Consider the following 13,704-nt stretch of genomic DNA (forward strand, 5'->3'; position numbering starts at 1 on the left):
CCACTAGGCTGTCAAAATTTTTTGCAAATATTATCTAGAATTGTATCAATAAACATATTCATCAACTTCGTTAATAAGATTACAAAATACTTTTCTATGTTAATGATATGAAAGTCGATTTGATAATTGTGATAATTAAACCATTGGCTTACATCTAGGCTTTATTGATTTAAATTCCCTAACCCGGTGGAACCTATAATAACAAATAAGATATAAATATAATTGTATAATAATAATGACCCATGCACCAATAGCTGTAGAAGGAAATAATAATAATAATAATAATAATAATAATAATAATAATAATAATAATAATAATAATAATAATAATAATAATAATAATAATAACAATAAGTCATAAGCTTAAGCCTAATTCATAATTACTTAATATACATTTATAATAGTAATTTGTATAACAGTATGGGAATCTAATAGTTTATAGTGTAATTAATAATAGTTATTACGTGTTGAATAACAATAATTAATAGTATCTGAATGCAAACAAAAGCACTGTTACTAACTGACACAGTAATAGCATGGTTACTTCTATGTAATTTAGTAGCTACTTTTATTATAGTTAGTTGCTTCCATTAATACTAATGTTGATAATAATAATAATAATAATAATAATAATAATAATAATAATAATAATAATAATAATAATAATATTTTACGAGAGACCTAATTTCTCAATTTCCTCCAATTCTCTGAATACGCTTAATTCTAATATCAGTTTGTATTTAATTATGTACATTACGTATGTACGTACGCTGTCTAGCTGTCTATTTATATATATACTTACATATACACAATATAAGATATAAAGAAGTAATAATCAAAGTAAAAATATCAAAACTAGAAAATTTATCAAACTATCTCTAACAAGTTGTCATGATGTTATACATATTTGTAAAACATAAATTTGTAACTATCATATGATATGTATAAGAATCAAAATAAGCAAAATACTAAATGTAAATCGAGAGAACAAGAGTTGCAATTGCTGTCCAAAACAATACCTAATACAATTCTAACATCATTGTCTTGGTGAAATGTAAAATGATGTCTTGGACTCTTGAGACCTTTATCTGCAGCCAGAGAAAGCTCAGAATAATCCTTCGGTGGCCACTAGGAATTAGAGGGTGCCATGAGTAGCACTTACTGAAATTTGGATAAGTGTACGATGAGAATAAAAACTTCATGTCAGAGAGAGAGACAGAGAGAGAGAGAGTCATTATAAATTCATAAATTCATCTAAAATTGTAGACTCCATATCATACTTTAAAAACAAAAAGGTAATGAAAAGAAATGCAACTATTGTAAACAGGACCTTACTCTCTCTCTCTCTCTCTCTCTCTCTCTCTCTCTCTCTCTCTCTCTCTCTCTCTCTCTCTCTGCCCATGTGCGGCGTATAAGTGGGGACACGAGAGAGTGGAAGATAGTCTAAACAGTGCCAAGACTTGTTAAGAGTAAAGTAACCAGATCACAGATGTGGCTGGGTTTGATACTACGGCTGTTCGATTAGCAAAACCTTTTCATAGAATTCTAAGAAGGGAGATATCCGTATCTTTGTTTATGTATAGAAAATCTCTCTCTCTCTCTCTCTCTCTCTCTCTCTCTCTCTCTCTCTCTCTCTCTCTCTCTCTCTCTCTCTCTCTTTGTGTGTGTGTGTGTGCTATTATGCACTCTTATCTATTTACAGCAATGTATTGGCAAGTATTGATCTTGCAATTGAATATATGGCTAATAATTCATATACAGAAGAAAGATTCGCGTAGTAAAAGCAATTTTCTTGTCTTTACAAATTGTGATATCTCCTTCTCTACCTAATCTGCAGAATGCTATACACCCATACAAGAAAATATCTTGTGGTGCTACGTGAAACATGATATCTTCAAGACACTACATACGGTATGTCTCTCTTTCTTTATCATACCTCCCTCTCCAGAGATGGTTCATGAATGGGCGCCCTATGCGACCGACAGGCAAACAAGTCCTCTTGTTGTCTTGGCTTGCATGGCAACACTTGGGCTATTAAAGGAAAAGTAGACTGAATGGTTACCTCTTCTTGCACCCTTGCTCTTGTTGGGAATTGACGATACGGAAAACACACGCATGTACATACAGACACACTTGTATGTATATATATATATATATATATATATATATATATATATATATATATATATATATATATATATATATATATATATATATCATCAGTCGTTACTAGTACACTGCAGAACAAACGCCTCAGACATGTCCTTCCAATTCCGGCCGTTTGTGGTCTTTCTATGCCTGTCCACGCCCACAAGCTTCCTTAATTCGTCGATCTATCATCTTCTCTTCCTTCCTCTGCTGCTTTTTCAATCTATGAGACCCATTTTGTTATTCTTAATGTCCATCTATTGTCTGTCATCTCATTATATGTCCTGCCCATGTCCCTTTCTTTTTCTTACAAATTGTTAGAATATCCTCTACTTTAGTTAGCTCTCTTATTCATGTTGCTCTTTTTCTGTCTCTTTCCCTAGCTCTTTGAGTTATAACTACGTTATTTTCTAAGGCTTTAGTAAGGCTCTAAGTTTCTGATGCATAAGTTAATACTGTTAGGACCATCTCATTAAATACTTTTCTTTTTAGAGAAAGTGGTATTTTACTTTTCATAATCTTAATTTGTTTACCAAATGCTCTCTAACCTATGCTTGTCCTTCTTTTAATTTCGGTCTCGTGTCCTGGGGAAACACGTACTGTCTGTCTTAAGCATGTACACTACTCATTAACAATCTCAAGAGGTTCGTCTATAACTCTTATTTGTTGTCTCTGCATTTTCATTGAACATTATCTTAGTTTTGCTCAAAAGCATTTTCAGTCCTATATTTCCACTTTCTCTATTCAAATCTTCTATCCTCTTTTGTAATTCTTGCCAGGATTCACTAAACACAACTATGTCATCAGCAAATCTAAAGTTGTTAAGGTTTCCCCATTAGTATTAATTCCTTAAATTTTCCTAACCTAAAGTCTTAAATACTTCTTCTAGCCATTATTATTATTATTATTAAAATGTTAAGCTACAACCCTAGTTGGAAGAGCAGGATGCTATAAGCCCAGGGGCTCCAACAAGGAAAATAGCACAGTGAGGAAAGGAAAAAAGGAAAAATAAAATATTTTAAGAAGAGTAACATCAAAATAAATATCGCCTATATAAACTATATAAACTTTAACAAAACAAAAGGAAGACAAATTAAATAGAATAGTATGCTCGAGTGTACCCTCAAGCAAGAGAACTCTAACCCAAGACAGTGGAAGACCATGGTACAAAGGCTATGACACTACCCAAGACTAGAGAACAATGGTTTGATTTTGGAGTGTCCTTCTCCAAGAAGAGCTGCTTACCATATCTAAAGAGTCTCTTCTACCCTTAGGAAGAGGAAAGTGGCCACTGAACAAGGACAGTGCAGTAACCCCTTGGGTGAAGAAGAATTGTTTGGTAATCTCAGTGTTGTCAGGTGTATGAAGACAGAGGAGAATATGTAAAGATTAGGCCAGACTATTCGGTGTATGTGTAGGCAAAGGGAAAAAGAACCATAACCAGAGAGAAGGATCCAATGTAGTACTGTCTGGCCAGTCAAAAGGTGCCATAACTCTCTAGTGGTAGTATCTCAATGGGTTGCTGGTGCCTTGGTCAACCTACTACATGTTGCGAATAATACAGGAGAGATGGAGTCTCCCTGTCTAATTCCTTTCTCAATCGAAATTTTCTCCTTATCTTTATGTAGTTTTAGGAGTGCTATACTTCCTGTATAGATATATTCAAGTGTTCTAGCATAAGATTCTTCTATTATTTCTTGTTTTTATTATTATTGTTATTACTTGCTAAGCTACAATCCTAGTTGGAAAAGCAGGATGCTATAAGCCAGGGGCTCCAACAGGGAAAATAGCCCAGTGAGGAAAGGAAACAAGGAAAAATAAAATATTTTAAGAGCAGCAACAACATCAAAATAAATATTTCCTATATAAACTATGAAAACTTTAACAAAACAAGAGGAAGAGAATCAAGACAGAACAGCGTGCCCGAGTGTACCCTCAAGCAAGAGAACTCGAACCCAAGATAGTGGAATGCCATGGTACAGAGGTTATGGCACTACCCAAGAATAGAGAACAGTGGTTTGATTTTGGAGTGTCCTTCTCCTAGAAGAGCTGCTGACCATAGCTAAAAAGTCTCTTCTACCCTTAACAAGAGGAAAGTGGCCACTGAACAATTAAAGAGCAGTAACCCCTTGGGTGAAGAATTGTTTGGTAATCCCAGTGTTGTCAGGTGTATGACAGACGAGAATGTGTAAAGAATAGGCCAGACTATTCGGTGCGTGTGTGTGTAGGCAAAGGGAAAATGAACCATAACCAGAGAGAAGGATCCAATGTAGTACTGTCTAGCGGTAGTATCTCAACGGGTGGCTGGTTCCCTGGCCAACCTATTACATCAGCTTTCATTACTGCTGATGTTTGAAAAGAATAGAAAGCTTTCCCATAGTCTATAAATGCCATACATAGTGATTTGTCTTAAGCCTGCCTGACACTTGCGCGCATTTCTGCCACGGACTGGCACGCATTGATGCGTGCCAGTGCGTGCCACAAAGTTTTTTCCCGCACTGTTCCCGACCAGTTCACGACACGTTCACTCATAGTTCACGCGACGTTCACGCCATGGCACGAATTGGCACGCCTAGTTCACGAGAAGTTCACGACACGTTCACTCATCTTTCCGCATCATTCCGCATCGTTCACGCATCGTTATCGCCAGTTCACGAATTGGCCACTCCATATAAAAACGGGGCTTCTCAAACCCGAGGACATTCTTGGATTGGCTTCAGACGAAACAACAATACTTTCTGTCAGAGACACCATTGCATTGAGGAGAAGATACCTATACCTGGCAGCTGCTGTAGCATTTGTTGGAGTGCATCAGAAAAGGCTGGCAAAGGAAAAAGAGAAACAAAAGCCAACCCTACCTCGAAGAAAGATACAAAGGAAAGTGTGGGTCAGGGAATGGTTAACCAGAAGGCAGTCGTTTGGACATTATGACAGTCTATTGACTAAACTCAACAAGGAAGATCCAAGGGTCTACAAAAATTACCTCAGAATCACACCTGACCTGTTTCAAGAGATGGTTTGAGAAGTTAACCCCGCACCTCCTGAAGCAGTCCACCTTCATGAGAGAACCGCTTCAAGTTGGACTCAAGCTTGCTGTCACCCTCCGCTTTTTAGCCACTGGAAATTCCTATCAAAGTCTGCAGTACAGCTTCAGGGTTGAAGCAAGTACCATCAGCAAGTTAATACCCGAGGTGTGTAAAGCCATCATCGCGGCCTACAAGGACGAAGTGCTGCGTTGCCCCAAAACTGAAGAGGCCTGGAACGAAGTTGCTGCCAGATTCAGCTCCAGATGGAATTACCACAACTGTCTGGGGGTTGTGGACGGAAAGCACATTGCCATAAAGAAGCCACCCAATGCTGGCTCTTACTACTACAACTACAAGGGCTTCCACAGCATTGTACTGATGGCAGTCGCAGATGCTTCCTACAAGTTCCTCTATGTGGATGTTGGGGCAGAGGGTGGTGCGTCGGATGGAGGAACATGGAGCATCTGTTCTCTGCATGATGCTGTAGAAGACAACAGAGCTGGAGTGCCTCAACCAGAACCAATCCCTAATGATGACCACCCAGTGCCCTATCACTTCGTTGGGGATGACGCCTTTGCTCTCCGAACCTGGATGATGAAACCATTCTCCCATCGGTCACAAGTCCTACGAGAACGCATATATAGCTACAGGTTGTCTCGTGCCCGACGTGTCGTTGAGAATGCCTTTGGAATTTTAAGTCAAAGGTTCCGTTGCTTCTTGACGACGATGCAGCAGAAGCCCAACACCATCAACCTGATCACCATGTGTGCCTGTGTCCTGCACAACCTCGTCCTCATCAAATACCCAGGTGCTTTGTCAGAAGTGGACTACGAAGATCCGGACACACATGCTCTGATCCTTGGTGCATGGAGGATTGAGCAAAACCTGCAGGGGCTGATGACTCTACCCGGCCATCATATCCAGAAGGATGCAAAGGATCTGCAAGACTACCTTTCACATTACTACATGTCCCCTGCTGGTGCTGTCCCTTGGCAAGAAAAAATTATAGTACCTCCATGAGCTGCATAGTTGTTCCATTTTGTTAATAAAAGAAACGTATCTTTTTCGTTTGTATTTTTTGTTGCCCTTTATTTTTGTTTCAACAAGAAAGCATTTGATTTACATATAAATAGCAGACATAAAATATGTACAAGTATTAAGAAAGCATTTTATTCTAACATTAAAAGCAGCAAACATGATAAGTTTTTAGGCTGTTGATTTTAAGGTAATAGAGAAAAAAGTGTTGAAATAAGAAATAATTTTATTTTTACATTAAAACAGCAAACAGAAAAAATTTGTTTTGCTCTTCATTTTAAGGTAATAAAGAAGAATAAGTATGTTGATGAAATAAAACATCATTTTATTTTTACATTCAAACAGCAAACTTAAAAATTTCTTGGGTTTATTTTTCAGTTCATTTTTATTTAAAACAAAAGTTTTGGCTCTTGATTGGTAATAGAGGAAAATAAGTGTGTGCATGAAATAAGACATCATTTTATTTTTACATTCAAGCAGCAAATATAAACAATTATTCCTTTTCATTAATTTTTTCGTTTCCTTTTTGTTTCTCTTCATTATAAAGTTATAGAAATAGTTTGAAATAAGATATCATTTTTTTTCACATTAAAACAGCAATTATAAAAATATATTAGGTTTATTTTTCTTTCCTTTTCATTAATTTTTTCGTTTCATTTTTGTTTCTCTTCATTATAAAGTTATAGAAATAGTTTGAAATAAGATATCAATTTTTATTCACATTAAAACAGCAAATATAAAAATTTATTAGGTTTATTTTTCTTTCCTTTTCATTAATTTTTTCGTTTCCTTTTTGTTTCTCTTCATTATAAAGTTATAGAAATAGTTTGAAATAAGATATAATTTTTTTCACATTAAGACAGCAAATATAAAAATATATTAGGTTTATTTTTCTTTCCTTTTCATTAATTTTTTCGTTTCCTTTTTGTTTCTCTTCATTATAAAGTTATAGAAATAGTTTGAAATAAGATATCATTTTTTTTTCACATCAAGACAGCAAATATAAAATTTTGGGGGGGTTTATTTTTCTTCCCTTTTATCATTTTTTACTTTACTGTTTCTTTCTTTGTATTTTAAGGTAATAGACAAAAATAAGTGTTTGGAAATATATAAATATTTTATTTACATTAAAACAACATATATGTACAAGAATCACACTTCATTTATGTACAAATATTTATAAGTACTCAAATTTCCTTGTCCTTGACTGGTGGGGTGTCAAGTTCCTTGGACGAGTAGAGGGGTTCGGGTGTCATGGCCTCATCTAAGTTGCGGTCGATGGTCCCCAGGGTCAGGACAGGGAAGATCAATGGACTCTTGAATGACGACAGCGACGTTAATGAAGGTGATGGTGAAGGATCCTGGACAAGGGTGGGTGACGACACTGACGCTGATGGTGAAGTCACCTGGACAGGGGTGGATGACAGTGGAGTTGGCATCTCCGTGGTACGGGGCAAGGAAGAAGGGCCTGAATGCGGCATCCAGTTATGATTGGCTGGACGATGCTGCTGCTGCTGCTCTGGCTGTGCCTGCGAGGGTCCTGGTTGAGGGGACTGCCAAGGTTGCTGCTGCTAAGGGGGCTGCCAAGGTTGCTGCTGCTGAGGGGGCTGCCAAGGTGGCTGCTGCTGAGAGGGCTGCCAAGGTGGCTGCTGCTGAGGGGGCTGCCAAGGTTGCTGCTGCTGAGGGGGCTGCCAAGGTTGCTGCTGCTGTGGCCCTGCCCAGGTCACTGATGGTTGTTGCTGTGCCTGCTGGAAGACCTGACTCAAGTCCCTGTAGCGGTGTGCAAGATTGAGGCACTCTATCTGGAATTCGTGCCATCGGTGTACTGGGATGGCACGCATGTAGCCTTCCAGCAGGCACGCAAAATCGTGCACAATCTTGTGCTGGCCCATGAACGTGGGGGCGACCGATTCTGCTTTCGACATAAGCTGAAACATGAAAAATATTATAAAAATATATTATATATATATTATATATATATATATATATGTATATATATATATATATATATATATATATAACAAACATTGTAACAATTTAGTACAGCATTTTAATGCAACAGATTGCATATGTCAAAAACAATGAATACTCACATTCCTCAATATATTGCTAAAATCCTTCTCCGACACACAGGTGCCGCTGTGAGTGATGTCAAGTGTTCGGCTGGACCCCTTCCCCTTCCCCTTGTCCTTCCTGGTGCTGGTAGATGCATGGCTGTGAGAACCTGTTGACTCACATCATCGTCGACATCGCTGACTGTCTCTGCACCTCCTTCAGAGCCACGAAACGGCTCATTGGAGACTGTCTCTCCCCGGACGATGTGCTGAATGAGGAACGACCAAGTGTCCATGAGGAAGTCATCACGGCCACTCCTTTGGGCCTGGCCAGCTCCACTCTTTTTCTCCTTTTTCATAATCTTGCCAACCCTCGTCCTCAAGTTCTCGTATCGCTTTTTGCATTGGGCACCAGTGGCAGGAGGATCCAGCTGCCTTCCTATATCTTCCCACCTGCTGTTCTTCAAAACCTTGTTGATCCACTCCTTATGTTTCTTGTCAAACAGCATGTGGTTCTCCTTGACAAGGTCAGCCAACGTAGTCTCCCTCTCTTCTGTCCACTGGTAGTCAGGGATGTCCTTCTTAGACACCCGAACCCGCTTCTTCTTTAGTTCATCATCACTGGATACCTGGCTCTGGCTTGTATCCTGTTGTGTCTCCGGGATGACCAAATCGAGACTTGAAAATGATGAATGAGGAGAATCTCGACCAGCGGTCTCCTCTATCACGTCCATTTTCCTCCCCCCTTCCCTTTGGCTGTCTACTTTTTGGCATGTTGTCTCTTCGCTGGCGAGCTCTGGAATAGCTAGGAGTGTCCTCGGACCTCAATTTATATACCCCCTAATGCCCCTAATCCCACGAGAGCTCCACTGGCGGAGTAGGCGTGCACTAGCGTGAACCATGCGGGACCTCGAGTGAACCAGCGGGAACTGGTGTGAACTGAAGTGGACGATGCGGGAACTGGCGTGAACTGGAGTGAACGATGTGCAAACTGGCGTGAACTGGAGTGAACGACGCGCGAACTGGAGTGAACTGGAGTGAACAGTGCGAGACAATGCGGGAGTACAATACGTGACAATGTCAGTGGGAAGGCTGCGATGCGCGAGCATGTCGTGAACTGGCGTGAACGATGCGCGAACTGGCGTGCACGATGCGTGAACAGTGCGTGGAATGTGAAGCATGGCACGCATTGGTACGCACTGGAACGCATCGTCCCGCACTGTTCACTCCAGTTCACTCCAGTTCGCGCATCGTTCACGACTATTTCACGACTATTTTTGGCGTGCCAATGCGTGCCACAAACTTTAAATTTCAAAGTTCTGGGCACGCATGGCACGCATGCCACGCATCGTTCCCGTACTGTTCACGACATTTTCACGACTCGTACACGCGAGTTCGCGCATCAATGCGTGCCAGTGCGTGCCACGAATGAGTGCAAGTGTCAGGTACCCTTTACTCTGTAGGTTTCTTCATTAGCTGGTTAATTACATGGATTTGGTCGTTCGTTGAATATCCACTTCTAAAGCCCACCTGCTCTCTTGGTAGATCTAAGTCTAAGTGTCTTTCTAGTCGACCTAATTAGATCTTTTTAAATATTTTATATATATTTTATATATTACAGAAAGTAAACTTATTGGACAGTAATTTTTCAGGTTTTTGTGTCACACTTTTTGTGAATTAGTATAATGATCAACTTTTTTTCAAGCTGTAGTTATAGAGCATTCTTGCAGACATTTGCTGTAGAGTTCAGTCAGTAGTACTACTGTATCATGAAAACTCCTTCATCTATTATTAACCCTTTGAATTCCATCCTAGGTGTTATGAGAAACTTTAAAAATCCTTTTAGTATGTTATTATATTGGTAAATACAAGACCTTTTTACTCCTGCGCATTTTAAAAACATTTTCAAAATTAGCGAAATAATTGCATGCAATGAAGTATCCCAAATGGGTACCTTGGGTGAGTTTAGGCGGACCATGCTCATCCCATATGGGATCTTTTGGCCCATAACGGTAAACTTTTTCAAGCTTATACTAATGTTGATTCACCCACAAATCATATGATTATATTATTGATGAATCACTTTTTTTTAATGTATAACAGAAACAGAGAGATGGCCTTAGAATTTATCTAATATAAGAAATACAATATACAATATAATATAAAAATAGTAAAAAAATACACAAAATATAATAAAACTTACTCATAATTGTAAAAATAGAAACATACACACACTTACTTACAAACCTTATGAAAGGAAGCAAAGCAATTCCTACTTCCAGTGAAGCATAGGGCCACCTTGCACTCCTCACACATCCAGCATGATCTGTGGATGTGGCCTTCAACAGAACAGTACTTGCAGATGTGCTTCATAGTGACATGCTTTGGCATGTGTAGGTAGTGTCATTCCGGCGTATCTATACACTTGGCAAAACTGCCCGTTGGCCCCTTTTTGGCAAAGAGAAATCTCTGGAGCCAAGAGAATTCCTGGTGATTTTGTAGGTTGATGTCTTGAAGCTTTTGAGCCAATTGGAGATATCCAAACGGAAGTCCTTGAGGGGCTTTGGGTTAGCATGCAAAGCCAAGCAATCCCTCTTATACAAAATCCAAGTGTTGCTGATGATCAAACCAAGGAGGTAAGCAAAGAGCCTCATGCAGTACCCCTTTGCTTTGAAGGATGTCTTGTAGAGGTGTATCAACATGTCACTTTTGTCAATGCCACCCATGTGGTTGTTGTACATCTGGATGACAGATGGGCAAGGAATGGGAACCTTCTTCTTGAGTGCCTTGTCATACCGCTCCACTATACCCATGGGCTTGACACTAACATCAGTGGACAAGATTATTGAGAAAGTCTTTAAGATTTTCGGTGGTCAATCTATTCTGAAGAAGTGTTTTAATTCTTTCATTCTACCTTGTTTTGAGTATTGTTCTCCTGTCTGGTGTTCAGCTGCTGATTCTCATCTTAATTTGTTGGACAGAAACTTAAGGTATATTAAATATCTTATTCCTGATCTAGATATTAATCTTTGGCATCGTCGTTCAATTAGTTCATTATGCATGTCGCATAAGATTTTTCATTATTCTGACCATCCTTTACATTCAGATCTTCCTGGACAATTCCATACTGTTCGTAATACTAGGCAGGCAGTTAATTCCAATAGCCAGGCCTTCTTCATCATGAGGCTCAATACTATACAGTATTCTAGAAGTTTTATTCCAGTTGTGGAATGATCTTCCTAATCGGGTAGTTGAATCAGTAGAACTTCAAAAGTTCAAAGTTCCAGAAAATGTTTTTATGTTGAACAGGATGACATAAGTCTTTTTATAGTTTATATATGACATATCTGTTTTGACGTTGCTACGGTTTTTAGAATGATTTATTGTTGATTTGTTCTCATCATTTATTTATTTCCTTATTTCCTTTCCTCACTGAGCTATTTTTTCCTGTTAGAGCCCTTGGGCTTATAGCATCTTGCTTTTCCAACTACAGTTGTAACTTGGCTATTAATAATAATAATAATAATGATAATAATAATAATAATAATAATAATAATAATAACGCTGTTGTCCTTGCAACAAGGATGGCATCAGAAGAGACGTAGTCCTATGTGCCCCTTTGTGTCGATTTCTCGTTCATCTCCTTCACAGACTTCATGGGTGGATGACCAACTCTGTTTTCCCTGGCAGTGTCAGGTACTTGACCAACCCTAAACTGGTAAAGTAGTTGTCTGCATACACTGCTGAGTGACTGGGGTGCTTGATGGTCTTGACTAAGGCGACACAAAGTTTGAAGTCATAGACATGGCTTTCTGCTCTTCAGATAGCAGAGTATGGTGGCTCATAATAGTTGTCTACTCTTGGTACACAAGAATATCGTGCACAAACCCATCCACGCTGGAGTGGCAGAACAACTGGTAGCCCCACTTGTCAGGCTTCTTGGCTACATACTAGCGAAGGTTACCAGCCCTTGTGCCCTTATAGGCGACCATCACTTCATCAATGGAGTGGATAGAAGTCTTGGGAACTTTCAGTAACTCTCTGGTGACCTTGGTGAAGGGGACTCTCACCTTGAAGAACCGATCTTGGAAGGCTGCCTCCTGGTTATTGTCGTTGAAGTGAAGGGAAGATCGAATTGACTTGAAGCAGTTCCTAGACATGAAGTCTGCAACTTGAGGAATCCTGGTGTTCACGGCCCAGAAGTCAACTATGCTTGGGAGAGGAACCAGGCCCTTGTACACGATGAGGCCAAGGAAAACCATGAGATCCTCTTCTTACATGTGGTAGTTGATGCCTACATCCTTCTGTCTTGAATACAGGTTAGATTGGAACACAATGAGTTCCCTAAATTCAGCTGTGAAGAACAGAGAGAAATATTCATAAGGTTCCCTCGAAAAGTCCGGCTGTGGATGAATGAAGTTGGGCAGGGCCGGATATCAATGTCGTCCTTTTCCCATTCATCAGCACGAGGCCTCTTAGGCTCTACCTCAGCTTCCTCTTCCATGGGCATTTCCTGAGGGACAACAGCATTGACCTTGCGAGCTGAAACAAGAATAAAGCAACATTAGTGAAACAGTAAATAAATCATATGCGCTTGTATGTGTGCATGCATGTGTGCTTTTGTGTGCATGTGTGTGTGCGTGCATGTGGGTCTACAAGTGTGTGCATGCATGTGTGCTTGTGTGTGCATGCATGTGTGCTTGCATGTGTGCATGTGTATGTCAGAGAGTATGCAAGTAAATAAAAAAGTTTTAAAAATACCCATTGTTTAAAAACCATTTAAAGAGCAACAAAATTTAAAGAGCCCTTATAATAACGAGACTTTTAAAAACAATTTTTTAAAAAAAATCTCTCTCTCTCTCTCTCTCTCTCTCTCTCTCTCTCTCTCTCTCTCTCTCGATGTCTCATACTAACCTCTAGAGGTAGGAGGGTAAAAGGCACCCTCCTGAGTAAGACCTTCGTCAGGAACGTAGGTTGGGTTATCGTCATCACTGTCAACGTCCAAAGGGCTCACGTCCTTCCTTCACCATCGTCAGGGGCTACCCATGGTGTACGATCCTGAGTCTCCAATGCAGCATTGCGATGCCCATAAAACATACGGCTGTGAAACTGTAAAAACAAAAATGCAATTTTAAATTCATACAAAGAAAAAAAATGTAACTTTGCCTAAAAAAACTTATCATTCAATCCCTTGTAAGGTAATGATTTATATGCACATGAACCTAACATCTCTAAATTATCACTATTATTTCTAGAAATAATTTTAAAAATATTCACAAATGTCTAAAACAAGCAATAAAAATATTTGTTAGGTGCTGTATTCTATTAGCTGGTTTAACCGTTAGGGTCCAAAAGGTCCCACGTGGGATGAGCGTGGTCTGTCTAAACTCAACCAAATTATCCTGCATGGGATCTATACTTTTTCATTAGTCACTACAACA

The sequence above is a fragment of the Palaemon carinicauda genome, chromosome 28 (genome assembly GCF_036898095.1).
Source record: "Palaemon carinicauda isolate YSFRI2023 chromosome 28, ASM3689809v2, whole genome shotgun sequence".
Lineage (NCBI taxonomy): Eukaryota > Metazoa > Arthropoda > Malacostraca > Decapoda > Palaemonidae > Palaemon > Palaemon carinicauda.